Source organism: Python bivittatus, unplaced genomic scaffold (assembly GCF_059951505.1).
Source record: "Python bivittatus isolate LINGU-HERP-01145 unplaced genomic scaffold, Pbiv_v1 ctg000390_np1212, whole genome shotgun sequence".
In the NCBI taxonomy this organism is placed as follows: Eukaryota; Metazoa; Chordata; class Lepidosauria; order Squamata; family Pythonidae; genus Python; species Python bivittatus.
Genome location: NW_028277070.1, coordinates 1524845 through 1538735, shown reverse-complemented (window position 1 = coordinate 1538735; position 13891 = coordinate 1524845). Strand labels below are relative to the sequence as shown.

The 13891-nt window shown below is 44.8% G+C and overlaps 1 protein-coding gene across 2 annotated transcripts in view; it reads left to right on the top strand.

Annotated features, from left to right (window-relative positions):
- LIMK2 (LIM domain kinase 2) overlaps nt 1–13891 on the top strand; it is a 58517-nt gene that overhangs the window by 9656 nt on the left and 34970 nt on the right. The window contains exon 1 of one of the 2 annotated variants that reach the window (XM_025172081.2): nt 5825–6269. The exons of the other annotated variant lie outside the window; for it this stretch is intronic. The gene's annotated coding sequence lies outside the window, so the exon portion shown is untranslated. Of the gene's footprint in view, nt 1–5824; nt 6270–13891 lie in introns of those variants that run through there. 2 annotated transcript variants of the gene reach the window in all.

The window sequence follows — 13891 nt, the reverse complement described above, 5'->3', positions numbered from 1 at the left end:
CTTGGTTGCCTAAGGCTTGAATTCTGTGCTGGACTATAGAAATTCAGAGCATGTGGCTCATTAGGGGTATTGCCAGTATGTATGTGTATCTGTATTTATTTATCAGTCATTTTTATATGGCCCTCCCTGTCATGTGAGGCGACTCTGGGTGGCATACAAATAGACCATAAAAAACAATTTTAAAAACATACAAAAACTAATATCATGAAAGGACTAAGAGAGAGCATCAAATTATAAACAATGGAGCCACCTCATCAGATTACCATTCCCTTGCAACCCCTGGTGTAGTCTGTCCCTCCCCTAGTACAGTAAAACCTCAGTTTAAAGAACCATTTGAGAGGAAAGGTATCTGGTAAATTTGAAGTTAGGTAATAATTTATGTCATCTGCATACATTTACATAACTTACATAGTTACATAGTTTATTATTTATATCATGTGTTGTTTTAAGACTTTTTTCAATGATGCCAATGATGTAGAAATGCCAACTGCATAATTACAAATAGAGGCAAAGTCACCTATGTAACTCTGCTGATGATATAAATGATATCATTGCCCAGATTCCTTTAGAAACAATGAACCATTGTTTGGTGATGAAGCCTGGAGCAAAATTATGTCTGTGGCATCTGAAGTCTGGAGAGTGGATGTCTTACTATTTTCTTTTCCTCTTTGTGAAAAACAAAATGTAATCTAAACATTTATAGAGATTTTTATTTTACTTTTGTATCCCCTACCTTGTCTTTACTGTATATTATTATACTGATAATCTGATTCTATTTGGGGGTAATTTTACTATTTACTCTTTTGGTCATTTTTCATTGCACAGCGAGATAAATCACAGGATATATTTATTATTATTTATTTATTATTAAAGTCAATTGGCTTCACCCTGTGATGGTCAGATCCCATTTTGAGTACTGTGTTCTGTTCTGGGTACCGCTCTGTAAGAAGAATTCAGACCGGCTGGAGTGAGTTCAGAGAAGGGAAGTAAGGATGATGGGGGAATAGAAACAAAAGCCTGGGAAGAAAGATTGACAGAATAGACATGTAATAGATATATTTAACATATTTGTTAAATGAGTGAGTGAACAAATGTATGTATGTATGTAATGTCTGCTCTTGAAGAAAGACAACTGAGTGGGACTTGATAAGACTCAAGTATCTGAAAAGCAGCATGCAGATCAGGATCTCTTCTCTATCATGCCAAGTTCAGGACCTGGAAAACAGTTTGAAGTTAGATGGAAAGCAAAGTCTGATTAAATTCCAAGAAAAAAATTGTAACACAATCAAGTACAAGAACCACCAAGCCAGAGAGTTGGTGACCGCCCTTCTCCGAGCAGAAGCCCAGCAGGTGTTGTCAGGATGCCTGAATTTGGATTCCCACCCTGAGCCGGGGGGGACTCAAGGATCTCAGCGGCCCCCTCTGATTCTGTGAATTACAAACCAGGGTAAACGGCCAGGGTGGAGAAGGGGGCTGGCCAAGCCAGTCCAGCAAGTAACAGCCATGGTGCAATTCTCCCCCTCTGACGCTCACTGCACGCTGCCTTCAGCAGTTCTGTTTGCCTCGGCAGGTGTGCCTTTGTTTGTGCTAGAGAGAGATTTTTCAGCCTGGGGCTTGGAAGAGGTGGAAACAAGGGTGTCTGGAGGGTATGGTCCAAAAAGTTAAGATGGGTCAAAAGCTTCTCCTGTGTTTTATTTCCTTGTCAGAGATCTACTGTTTGGCCTGCATGTATGGGCCTGGAAGGAATCCCCACATGAATGGTCGAGGTGCTTTTGGGAACGCTTTTGGAGGGGGGCCCCTCTTGCTGCTTTGGGAAAGTCTTTCCATGAGAAGGGGAGGCTTTTTTCCCAAAAAAAAAGAAAAATAAATCGGGAAATGGTTTCTTCTTGATATTCAGATCCAGTTATGTTTCGCTGGTTTTGTGTGTTGCTGTTTTAAATAAGTTGTGTGTCACCTCTAACATCCTGTAGATTAAAAGGTAGAACAAGGAAGAAGGAGGTGACCAGTGTGTAGTGGTTGAAGCAGTGGACCAGGTCTGCTTCATAGAAGCTCCCTGGGTGGCTTTGGGCCAGTCATCCTTAGCCCATCCTACCTCACAGGGCGATGGGGAAATGGGAGGAGGGAGCACTGTGGATGCTGCCTTGAACGCCTGGAGGAGGCAGCCTTTAAAGCTAACAAATGAAATAAAGACCCAACGCTCCAAGCAGTGAGCGGAGGCTCGGAGGGTGGGGCTGTTTGACAGGAGCTGATTGAGCTGGCTGTGTCAGGTGAGCTGGAAGCAGCTTTATCCCCCACAGACACACTCTCCCTCTGGCGCATGACTCTCTGCCCCAACCGGGGCTGCTTCCCCGGTTTAAGGCTGGTTCTGTCCCAGGTCATCTTGGCTGGAGGGAGGGAGGAAGGTTGAATCTGGCACCATCTGCGTGTGTTCCTTTGTCATTGGAGTGGAAATGACTTGATTTTTCCTCTGGTGGACTTAATTGTGGAGGGCCAGTGTCCACTTCAGCCTCAGATGCATCAACAAAAGGTGGATGCCAAGTGCTTGTATCCAAGGCTGAGCACCCTGCAGTTGGACCCGTTGGTACTTGCTTTCTGGCCAGCTGTCCATGTCAGAACAGCAACATTTTACATTTGAAACTTTAGTTGATGAAACGTCTTTCTCCCTGCACGCCCAGGAACAAAATAATTTTCCTTCCTCAAGAAGGCCTCTTTTTTTTAAAAATGCCCCGATTCCTTCTGCGGCTGAGCGAACACTCCTGTGCCAAATTTTTGAGAGGCTGCTGTGGGTGAAAAACCTCTGGCAGCTTGTAGCCTCAAGTTCCAACAACATGAAGGCTGTTGACAGGCTTCCTGTGAATTAGCTAACTCCTTGGCCTGCTGTGCAGTTGTGCTGGTATGTGACTGGCCATCCTCCAGGCATGCATAACTCTCTTTGCTCAGCACGCACGCACGCACGCACAGTTTGGGCTGAATCTCCCTGCCTCTCATTTGGGCCCAGATTTTTCTCACTTTGCCTCTTGATATCCATGACCTTGAAACCAGCCATAAGGGGACATAGTAGCCTTTGTGCAAGGCTACTGCTATGACCTGCTGCTGCTTCTCTGCAGCTCTGCAAATCTTGGAGCCCTCTTCAGCAGCTGCATGATTTCTCCACAGCATGCATTAATGCTGCCCTCATTACATTAAACTGTGGGGTGGAGGTGCCTGACAAGGGGATGTTGCTAGGAAGTGCCCTGCCCGCTGGGCACCAGTTCACCATTGCTGTGCACCGGACGGGACCTGGCTGGAACAGGATCTGGCCTGGAGCCGATAGCAGAACAATTGCCAGTTGACCGAGGGCTGGTGGAGTGCTGTTAATATGGCCTGTGGTTGAACACAAACAATGACTTGGTGGGCTCCCCTACCAATCCAATACCAATCCGGGAAAGGGTTATCCCTCTCAGGAGGAAGGACAAGACTAACTTTAGCCCAGGCAGACCTTTGGGTCACTTTTTGACTTAATGTCTTCATACAGGAACCTGTGATGCCCCCGCCCCCAGGCTCTTGAGCCCATTTACTGTCCTGCAAGCTCAGCAGCTGATGATACCATTTTATTTTTAGTTTGAAGTATGACCAGTTTTGCTCCCCTTTGTTTGTAATCAGTTGTTTTTCTGTAAGTAGAGGTTACTTGTCCAAATGTAGTCACGGAGTAGCCTCTTGACAATCCTACTAGGAATGGCTGGTCTTTCCCCCTGCTGCCTCTTGGGAGCCCTCCATAGTTTTCATGTTTGCAGGGCAACGGGGTTTAGCCCTTGCTTGTTCTCTCCTTGCATCCTCAACGTCTTCACAGGAGCATTTGGGGGAGGGGTGCAGGCGGTCTGCAAGACTCTCTCCACTGGCATTTGAAAACCTCCAAGAAGCAAACAGTTGATTGCAGTGCGTTGCCCAGGTGGCAGCAGCAGCAGCAGCAGCAGCAGCAGCGCTGGGCATTCCTGTGACTGCAAGTGAGGGTCTGTGTCAAAGAGCACCCAATCTTGGCCCGAGTCGGAATTGCTGAGTGTTGGATTGATATGAGTTGTAGATCCCAGGATAAATCCCTACTTCCTCCCACTCCCAATCTGTAGTTGACATTTTCCATCACTCTGTGACCAGAAGCAATTTCTTTTGAATGACAAATTTGTAAGAGAGGTTAGGGGCGAAAGCCTTGGTGGGGGGAGGTTTCCTCCTTCCCAAATCCCCATTTTGTGTACTTAGTGCTGTCTGGGCTGGGTAGTTCTGCTGGATGGCAGTTTCCGCCTTCCTTCACCCTGTGGGGCCACGCTGCCTTTAGAGAAGTTTGGGGGAGAGGATTCTGGCGACACAGGCTCCTCTTGTGCCTGGGGAGGGCTGGGAATGCCTGGCTGACCATTGTCCATCCCTTCGAAAGCGTGTTTTTCTCTTGGGGTTACGAGCATGCCAAGGGGCCAGTAAGCCAGATCTGTGGGTTACGCTCTGCTTGTCTTCCCCCACTTTCTGTCCCTATGAGAGCAGGTTCTGCATACGGATCAAGAACGCGCCGGTGGCCTTTCTCTCAGGCGAGGGCCGTAGGTCGCAGTCTGCTGGTTTGTCCTGCTCTTTTCTTCTCAAGCCTACCTCCTGCAGGAAGAAAACCAAGTCTCCCTCCCCTGGAGAAAATGTTAGTTAGCACCCTATCTCTGTCTCTCAGACCACTGCTCTGATTTATCGGCACCTGTCCACGTAGCAAAGGACATAGGACGCCACTCCTTCTACTGAGTTTTCCTAAGCTTGATTAATAAGAGCTCATCTTTTGCAAACTAAGTATTTAGTATTTTTTTTATTAAGTTTTATTAAGTATTTCATTTTAATGTTTAGGGAGCATTTACTTCCTTTAAGGGAAAAGGGAATATTGGACTCTGCTGTAGAAGAAATGTGAATCTTCCCCCAAAGAATGAATGCATGAAGGGATTGGCTTTAAACTGAGACTTCTTATCTGAAAGGCTAAAGACCCATGTCCCTTAAAAATTGGGAGTTGTTCATAAAGACATCTATATTTTTCTGGGTGTGAAGTGAGGTAGAATGGTTGTGTTTTGTTTACAACAAATGATGGGGGGCAGAAATTGTGGTCCCTCTCCCCAGGGTACCATTGCTTTGCTTTGTTCGTTTCTATGGTCTGGGCCTGCTCCTGGAAGTAAGCTGGGTTGGGTAGACCTACAACTCTGTGGAAACAAACAACGGAGCCTTCTTTATGGTTTCCTTCCCACTCTGTCCTCCCCCATTCCTGCAGGCAGCACCTCCCTCCCGCCTGGCTCCTCCTGCAGCAGTTAATGTATTACTAAAGGACCGCAAGGAATGTGGCCCTGGCCTCCGTCTCAGGCTTTCCTCGGGACCAGCCCTCTCCTCTGGGCGCTGCCACCTGCTTAATCTCAGCCACGTTCCCTTGAAGAGGCACGTCAGCAGGAAGGGCACTGCCAAGCCCCAGATTTGTTCTGTGCTTGGGAGGAGGTCATGAGTCTTGAAAACAGAGGGTTCTAAACTGGCTGATGCAGAGGGTGGGGTCTGCCATTTTGCAGCTGGGGGCCCCAGGCAGACCATGCGTAGCCTAGTGCAAGGGTGCGCAAACTTTTTTTGTGCTGAGCGGGGCCCTGAAGCTGCCTTTCCAATAGGGGATTTATGATGAAAACCGAATGGGATTTCGTTGCACTAAATTATTCCCCACTACTTTTCCTTTTCCATTACATTAACTGCTCACATTGGACTCCTTTTGGAAAGGAAGTACTGTATTCAAGGTCAGCCCTCGACAGGCTGGATGGTCTCCAAATGCGTGGACTCCTAGAATTCTCAGGAGCGGCCAAGCTGGCTGCCGGTTCTAGCAACTGAAGTCTACACATCTTGGAGAAGAGACCCAGTTGCCTCAGGGACGGTGGGATCAGGGAAAGGCATTCCTCAGTGCTGTCATTGGACTACAGTGCCCAGAAGTCTTTGTAATGGGGAGGTTGCCTTTAAAAACGGAATAGCATAGCATAGCCCATCTCCCTTGATCTGGATGTCTTCTGGATGTGTTGGTAAATATGTTTGTAAATACAGTAAATAAATGTTCAGCCAAGACCATCCTGGATTTGAAGTCCACATCCCCGGAGGGGGCCCACATTGCGCAAGGCTGATTCAAACACTTCATTGAAAAAATTGCGATCAGGCAGCCCCCTTGAAAAAGCTCTTCTTACTGTCGGAAGTTGGTGAAGCTTAACCGGGCCGAAGTAGCTCAGATGTGAAGAGAAGTGTCCTAAATTCAGGTACGTGAATCTCTCTTCTAGGCTGCATTTTATCAGGGCTGCCGTATCCCCAGCAGAGCGATAGCGTCCTCTTTCCCTTCATTGGTGCTAAATACCTTCGGCTGGAAAGGATGACATTGGTTGACTCCTTGCCAGAACCTGATTCAGAAGAGACCTGGGTTTGATAAGACATTTCCTGTTTAAAGGAATATCCTGAATCCTTAGTTTGGCTTTAAGGGAGTGTCCAAATGGAATTGCTTAACAGCAGTTGGCTCAGTTGAGCACTTTATATTTTCCACGATTCAGAATTACTAAATAACACAGTGAAAAAGGAAGGAGAGCACAGAAATTTAGGGTTGAGAGCCAGCTACTGTGCGTAGATCATTGTCAGGCAGAGGCAATTTCCACCTGTCTCCTTGCTGATGAGGCAGGATTATCTCTTCCCCTTGCACACGCCCCACGCATTCGAGGGGGTGAGTGGTTTGTTTACGGAGTGCAAGCTGACATTCAGAAGAGGACGGGATGGGAAAGGCTGATATGGAAAAAAGGCATACGTTCCTAGACACAAACTCATCCCAGTTTGGCTGTTTCCAGTGTACCCCCACCCCGCAGATGGGCAGCCCCAGGGTTTACACCCGAATCTCAGATGGATTTGCACTTTGCTCATGGCTTTAAAGCCTAACCAAGAGGGATCCTGGGAACCCTTCCCCAGAATGCAGTTCTTGGGAATCTTGAGCTCAGCTGGGGTTGCTCTGCCTGGTGTTGAGACTCCCATACCCAGGATCCGTAGGCCATGCTGGCTAAGAATTGTGGGAATCGCATAGTCCTGGCCTAGCAGGTTGGGGAAGACTGCCTGCTCTACCCAGGATCATGGCTGAAAGGCCCAGCCTGCCTTTTTCCTCAAAGGAACTTAACACCTTAACTAACTTGGCGATCAGTTCTGGGTTCCAGAGCAGGATAGGCAGTCAGGGCCCTTGGGGCCCAGTCGAGGGCTGTGCACCCGCCGCTGCAGGGAATGGCTAATTTAGGGGCAAGGGGGTTAATTGGTCAGTCAGGAGCCCTTGTGCAGCTCCCACTTGTTTTAGCTGGAATTCTGCAGGGCAGCTGCTGCCGGTGGTACCCCAAGTTTAAGCAGCTGTCTCCTCCCTTCTGTCCAGCTCAGTTGGCTTCAGAGTTGTTTTTTTGGCAACAACACAGCCATAGGTTGCCACTGCTTTCTTCCAGGATGCGTTTTCCATTTCCCGGCCTACAGCCATGGGATTCCCTGATAGTTTTCCGTCTAAACGTTAACCCATGCTAGCCACGCATAGCCTTTTTTGAGTTAAAAACAACATCATTATGTGCTGATTAGTGGGAAATAGCTGTTATTTTGTTTTTATAGTTTGAGCAGCAGAACCCTGCTTTACAGTATAAGTGAGGAATCTCCAGATTGACCTTCTGATGTGTCCCACATGGCTGGCTGGCACATTCTCTTCTCAGCCCTGTTTCTCACTAGAAAGTAGATCCTAATTTTATAAAATGCCTAGTTAGGATTCGACTGCGAAGTTTTACCCTCTTTTATGTGTACCCCTTCCCTGAAAATCCTTTGATGATAAAATGAGACTTTAAAAAACGTTTCTATTGATACTATTGTTGGTTTTCTGACAAATTAACAATAAAAAAAATGAAGCAAGTGAAATAACTGAAATAAATTTCAGTTCACCATTTCCTGGCCATGTAGTATTGAGGGTGGTTGCTAGCAAAAACCCTCTGGGTAATAACCAATCTGACAAGAGATAAAATCAAACATTTTTTTTAAATGTAAGAACCCTTTTCAGTGTAGGTGGTATTATAATGCCAACATTCTATGTTGGAGGAGCTAAATACAAAGCTGTTCAGATCATAGAAATACAGCAGTTTTAAAAGGGAATTCCAAAAGAAAATCCAGTGTTCCAGACAGGCCATATGATGGTGCTCATCTGCTAGAGAAAAACTTGCAATAAAGAGATTAGAGTGGGATTCCAAATTCTTATTCAAAATCATTAAAAACTCTAAAGAAAAATGTACTCATTTCACAATGTGAGATATGCATAACAGGCTGAATGCATACAGTTACTCAGTTTGCACCGAGAAATAAAAAGCAGAAGAGTTATGCAGGCAAAGTTCTCCTGATCATCTTAAATAAAAGTGTTCTTTGAGGTAACGTGGGCAAAAGCTGTTTAGTGCTTTGAAATGATAAACAGCAGTTGACATTTTGTCTGAAAACCTATGGATGGAAAGTACAACTGTTTGAACACAGGCACAATATTGTATCTAAGCGTAGTCCCTGTTACCAGTCTGGCCACATTTTGAACTACCTGAATTTTCTGAACCGTATGCAACGGTCGCCTTACGTAGAGCGTGCAGCAGTGGTTCGGTCTGGAGTTCACCAGTTCATGCGCAACTGCTTTGGAGTTCTTCAAGAAATGGGCAGAGCTACTGTAGTAGTCTCAGCTGGTGAAAAGGAGTGATGGCTAGTATATCTGTGCTTTCTGGAGGCAGTATAATCCCATCCAGAATAGGAGAGTCCATCCACTTCCAGATCATGACCTTCACAATGATCACTTTTGCCTTGCTTGGATTCAGTTCTAATTTATTACCTCTTATCAGCCTCTCTTTGGCCATGCAGCACTTCAGATTCTTAAAAGTGCTTCATAGGGTGTAGTGACCCTCAAGTAGCATCTGCTGGCAACTCTGCAAAGCAGTTTTATCTTTTTCTTAGATCACATGGCTGTCCCGTGCAGCCACTACATGATCTCAGGAAAAGATAGGTTAAGGAGTTTCCAACGGGTACTACTAGAGTGTCTCTACACACACTGAAACACCTTTTTGAATCTTAAGCACTGCATAGCCCTATTGTCGTAGGCGTTTAAGATTACTTGATGACAATAACATGGAGAAATAAGTTAGAGTGTCAAGAGCATCTTGATAACACCAAGATGACCTCACTCAGTAGTTTCATATCAATGACAAAGTGGCTCCAAAGAGGGAGTTTATGTAAATTTTGAGGAGCAACTGTGTCACCAGGTATCATTTGAGATCTAACTAAAGGATAGGAATGGAATTAGTGCAGTGCAGTGCCTCAATTCCCAAATCCCTCAGTCAATAAATCTAGAAGATACCATGGTATCAAAAGTCATGGAGAGATTCAGAAAAACCCAACCGTCACACTCTCTGAGACAGTTCCATAGTGAAGGTCATCTGTCAGGCTGACCAAGCCCATTTCAACCCTATAGCCTACTTTAGAGCCTGCTTAAAATGGGTCTAGATAACCTGTTTGCTCCAAAGTACCTGAAGCTGACTTGCTACCACCTTCTCCATCATCTTTCCCAACCTAGGGAAGTTGGAGACTGGCCTATAATTTTCCCCCATTGAGGGATCCAAGGTAAGAAGAAGAAGACTTAAGAAGAAGTCCAAATGTTGCCAGTTTTAAACAAGGAGCTGCCCTGCCTTTCCTCAGTGAGGCACTGAAGAGCTCAGCCAGACAAGTTCCCATAGCAAGCTTGCACAATGAAATCAGCTGTGTTGGGCAACAATCCAAAGAGCAGAATCAATACCAAAAGGACAATAGTTTTTGTGCAACTCTTGAGCCAGGGAGCAGCATGTAACACCCAGTTGGTCAACACACCATTTCATGTCTATTTTGTCTCTCCCCAGTACATACATTCTTTTTATCCTTCTGTTGCACTTCAGACCAAGGCATCTTGTGAGCCCTGGGCAGAGCTGGAACTTCTATTTCCTTTCAAAATGTGACAAAATGTGCCTTTGCATTCTTGCTGGGAGGAGGGGTGCCTGATGACAAATTTCTACACTTTGAAAGCTTATATGTATTTTAAAGCAAGGGTAGCTCATTTTTTGCTGCTGGGGCCCACCCTGTTTATCTGTTGTTTTTAAATTATTCCCATGCAAGGGGTATGGCAAATCTCCTTTCCACGTTGAGGATCAACAGTTGGCATCTCACTTTCATGGTTGCGTTGGTAAATCCTTAACGTGCAGCTGGAAATACCAAAAATTTGACCAGATGTTTCAGCCACAAGGTTTGCAGTTCAAAATCTGCCTCAGAGTGGAAATGGTAGCCTGGGTGCTGCAGTTGGTGATAGGTGGTACATGTGTCAGATTCCTTCCTGCCTTCAGGGACAAAGAAAATGATTGGTTCCCAGCTGTGAGAACCTGAAGGCCATAGTCCTATTCCTCTCCTTCCTGCCCTAAGTGATTTACTGTCTTGATCTGAAGGCAAGTCGCAGTCTTCTTTATTTACTTTTTGCAGTTCTGTGCTGTCCTTTGAGGAAGCTGTCAGTATGACAGCACATAGAGAAAAGTCTAAACCAACCGGCACTGTAGTAGTGATGTGTGGTGTTGTGCTGTACAGTAGAGAAACTTCTTCCTGTCTCAGGAATGGAATGAGAAGAGGAGCAGGACCCAAATATGTAGAACTCAGCTCCTCTGGCAGAACATTCTAACCATGCCAGCCTGATCATTCATGGGGGTGGTCCAGTTGTCTTCTGGAATGACAGGATTGGCATGATCCGGGGGGGGAAAGGCAACATTTAAGTGTTCCCCAGGACTGAATTTTGTATGTAACAATTGCCTGATTAAGCTGAAAAGCAGGAGGTTCAAGACAATAATAAATCCTTATCCATGTACCCACACAGATAATCTCTGAAATCCATTACTGGGTGATGTCCATGGCCATGGATGACTTTAAAAAGAAGAGAGACTAATTTCTGGAGGATAAGACTATTCATGGCCACTGGTGGCTGTATTTTTCTTCCAGAATTGGAGGCAGCAGTTGAATTTGCGTTGAGAAGTGCTGTGTATCTGTGTTTGGGGCTTCCTGGAGGGCATCTGATTGGCCACTGTGACTGGACCATGTGGAAGTTTGGACTGATGAATCAATGCGGCCATAGTCGCCCTCAGCATTTGTTTAGCACTTGGAAGGATCCGATCCATGATGTGTGGCAGATATGACTAATAAATATGAGTTTTTACATAAAATTCAAATAGACATTAAATGTTTGGAGACTTCCCAATATTATCCCTGTGATTAACATTTAACAGGTAATGGAAACGCAAGGCATGAATCTCAAAGCAACTGAGACCCTGTTCCTGTAATAAAGTTCTCAGAGTTGCTCACAACAAGAAATAAAGCAAGTAGAATTTCAATAACAATAAAAAGCAGTCACCATAGAAAAGCAAAGTCTTGAAGCATAAAAATAGCCTAAAGCTAAGGCAGATTCAGAAGCCTGCAAAGCAAAAAAAACACCACCACCAAAAAGGTGTATTTGTCTAGTATAGAAATGAAGCAGTCTAGGTGCTAATGAGATTCTCCAGGGAAGATATTGCAGAATTGGGGCACCATAGAACTGAAAAGACCCTTACCGATCGTCTCCTGCATCTCATTTGGCCTTTAGGAAGGCCTCTAAAAAGCTCCCAGCCAGTTTGGGTGAATGCAAGCAGGGGAAAGATTCTGTACTATGAAGAACCTTGAAGATTCAAATCAACCTCTTGAATTGCCTTGGAAAAGATATTCTAAGATTCAGTGCAGTTGGAGGAGCCCTGGAATGATGCTCTGATCTCCCATTCCCAGTTAGCTGTCTCCCAGCCCTATTCTGACTGAACTAAGATTTTGGAATGGTTTTGAAAACTGGTTCCAAATATAATGCATTGCAGTAGTCAAGATAGGAAATTCCCAACACATGGATCACTGAAACAACAGTACGGTATCCCTGACCCAAGAGGGTTGTAGCTGGTATTTTCACTTATTCTAGTAAAAGAGTCAAATTCATAAGGCTCCTACAGATGCTCCAATGACAAAGACAAATCATGAGCGCTTCCTGGATTATGTGCTTCATTTTGCAAGAGGTGGAGGACTGCAGCTTTCCACATAATAGTTTGAATATCAGTTATTAGGCAAATAAGCTATCTACTAAATACTTTGTCTGGGATAAGTGTGAGTTTATTGGTCCTCATTCAATCCTTTGCTATTTGGGGAACTAATTTAAACTTTTCTGCCACCTTATGTGCATTTGATGAAAAGTAGAAGTCAAGTTGATGGTATGTACTCAGGAAGTACCTAGCATGAAGATAAAACTAGTCATGTGAGGACTCAAAATATGAATGCCAAGAGTTAAGAAGCCTTCTAGTACCACCTTCTGAAATTAGCTATTCAAATAATATTGGAACCATCCAGAAATAGTTCCTCTGGCTCCAACTCACTTAGGCTTTCCAGAAGGGTATGATGGTGTCAGCCGTCTCAGATAAACCAGACAGGAAACACAACCAGATGAGCTACTTCTACTTTACTGATAGTCTACATTAACAGAATTTTGCAAGTCTGAAAGTATAGGTCTCCCACCATCCCTATTTACCGTTTGATCAGTTAGGGCGGGTCCTTTCTAAGTTTCTTTCTCTGCTCATTACCCAGCTGCAGGCTCCTCCCCCTTTTATCGGATCGTTCCCTAGGCAGCATCTCTCCACGCCCCCCGGGTCTTCCAAGGTCATTCTCACATTCCATTACAGATGGTCAATGGTGTCAAGAGCTACTGAGAGCTAGCAGGATTATGTTTCCTCTGCCTCCTGGCAAAGGTTTCCGCACTGGGACAACAACATTCAGAAAAACTGCATCTGGAAAGCCAGTGCCATCTAAGGGTGCCACCAACCATTTGCTGAATATTTGGAGGCATCAGTGAGGAGTAGCTGGGATTGCTGTCTCTCCCAGAGAAGCATTTCTGAACTATGACAGGAAGAGTGAGCTTGCATTGATTGGTGGACTTTGCCAAGCATTTTCTCCACATTCTAGGGCTGTAATAATTCCAACTAAAACAAAACTGGATCACGCAGGCTTTGATCTGCATTAATTGTGATAGCCTATTTGTGATAGCTACTGGATTTTATCCTTGAAACATCTAACAAGGATCTGACAGTGTCCTGATAAAGGTTACTTCATGCCTTCTGTCAGACCAGCTTAGGAACCTCCAGAATATTCTTGGGAAGCAGCAAAGTTGCAGCCACAATGAAAATAATGCTGCGTTGGAGGGATTTCCAGGTGAGGAATCGCGAGTTAGCATGTCTCTGAACGACCGGAGGCAATGTCACGGCCATGGCTGAAGAACCAGCGAGTAGACGGGTTTCACATGACCTCTCTGGATAAGAGGAAGATGGGAGACTGCCCACTTGTGCTCCGGATGGCTGCTCCTTGCGAGAAGATCGCAGGATAGCAGCTTCCCATGAGTTTGAGCACCGGAAGATGAAGGGAAGCTATCATGCTCTCAACCACGGTGAAGCTTTATAAAGGACACTGGGTTCACTAACCTTACTTACTAATAACTTTTGAAAATTACTTATTTAACTATCTTAAGGCTATTAGAGATCTTCAAAATGACAGGTTTGCAAAGCCACCTGGTGAGTTTACCTTCATTCCAGAATAAAAGAAAAATTAACAATAAGCTTAAGAATTTAAAGAATTTGAAATAAACAGCAAAATGCTAAATAAGACTTTAATCTAAGAAAGTTATAAATGAATTAAGGGATCAGACAAATTTGGAATATTAGGACTTTTGATATAAGATTTTGGAAATAATTATATAAATATATAGCACCTTCATGGGAACTAAATTGTTTAGTCT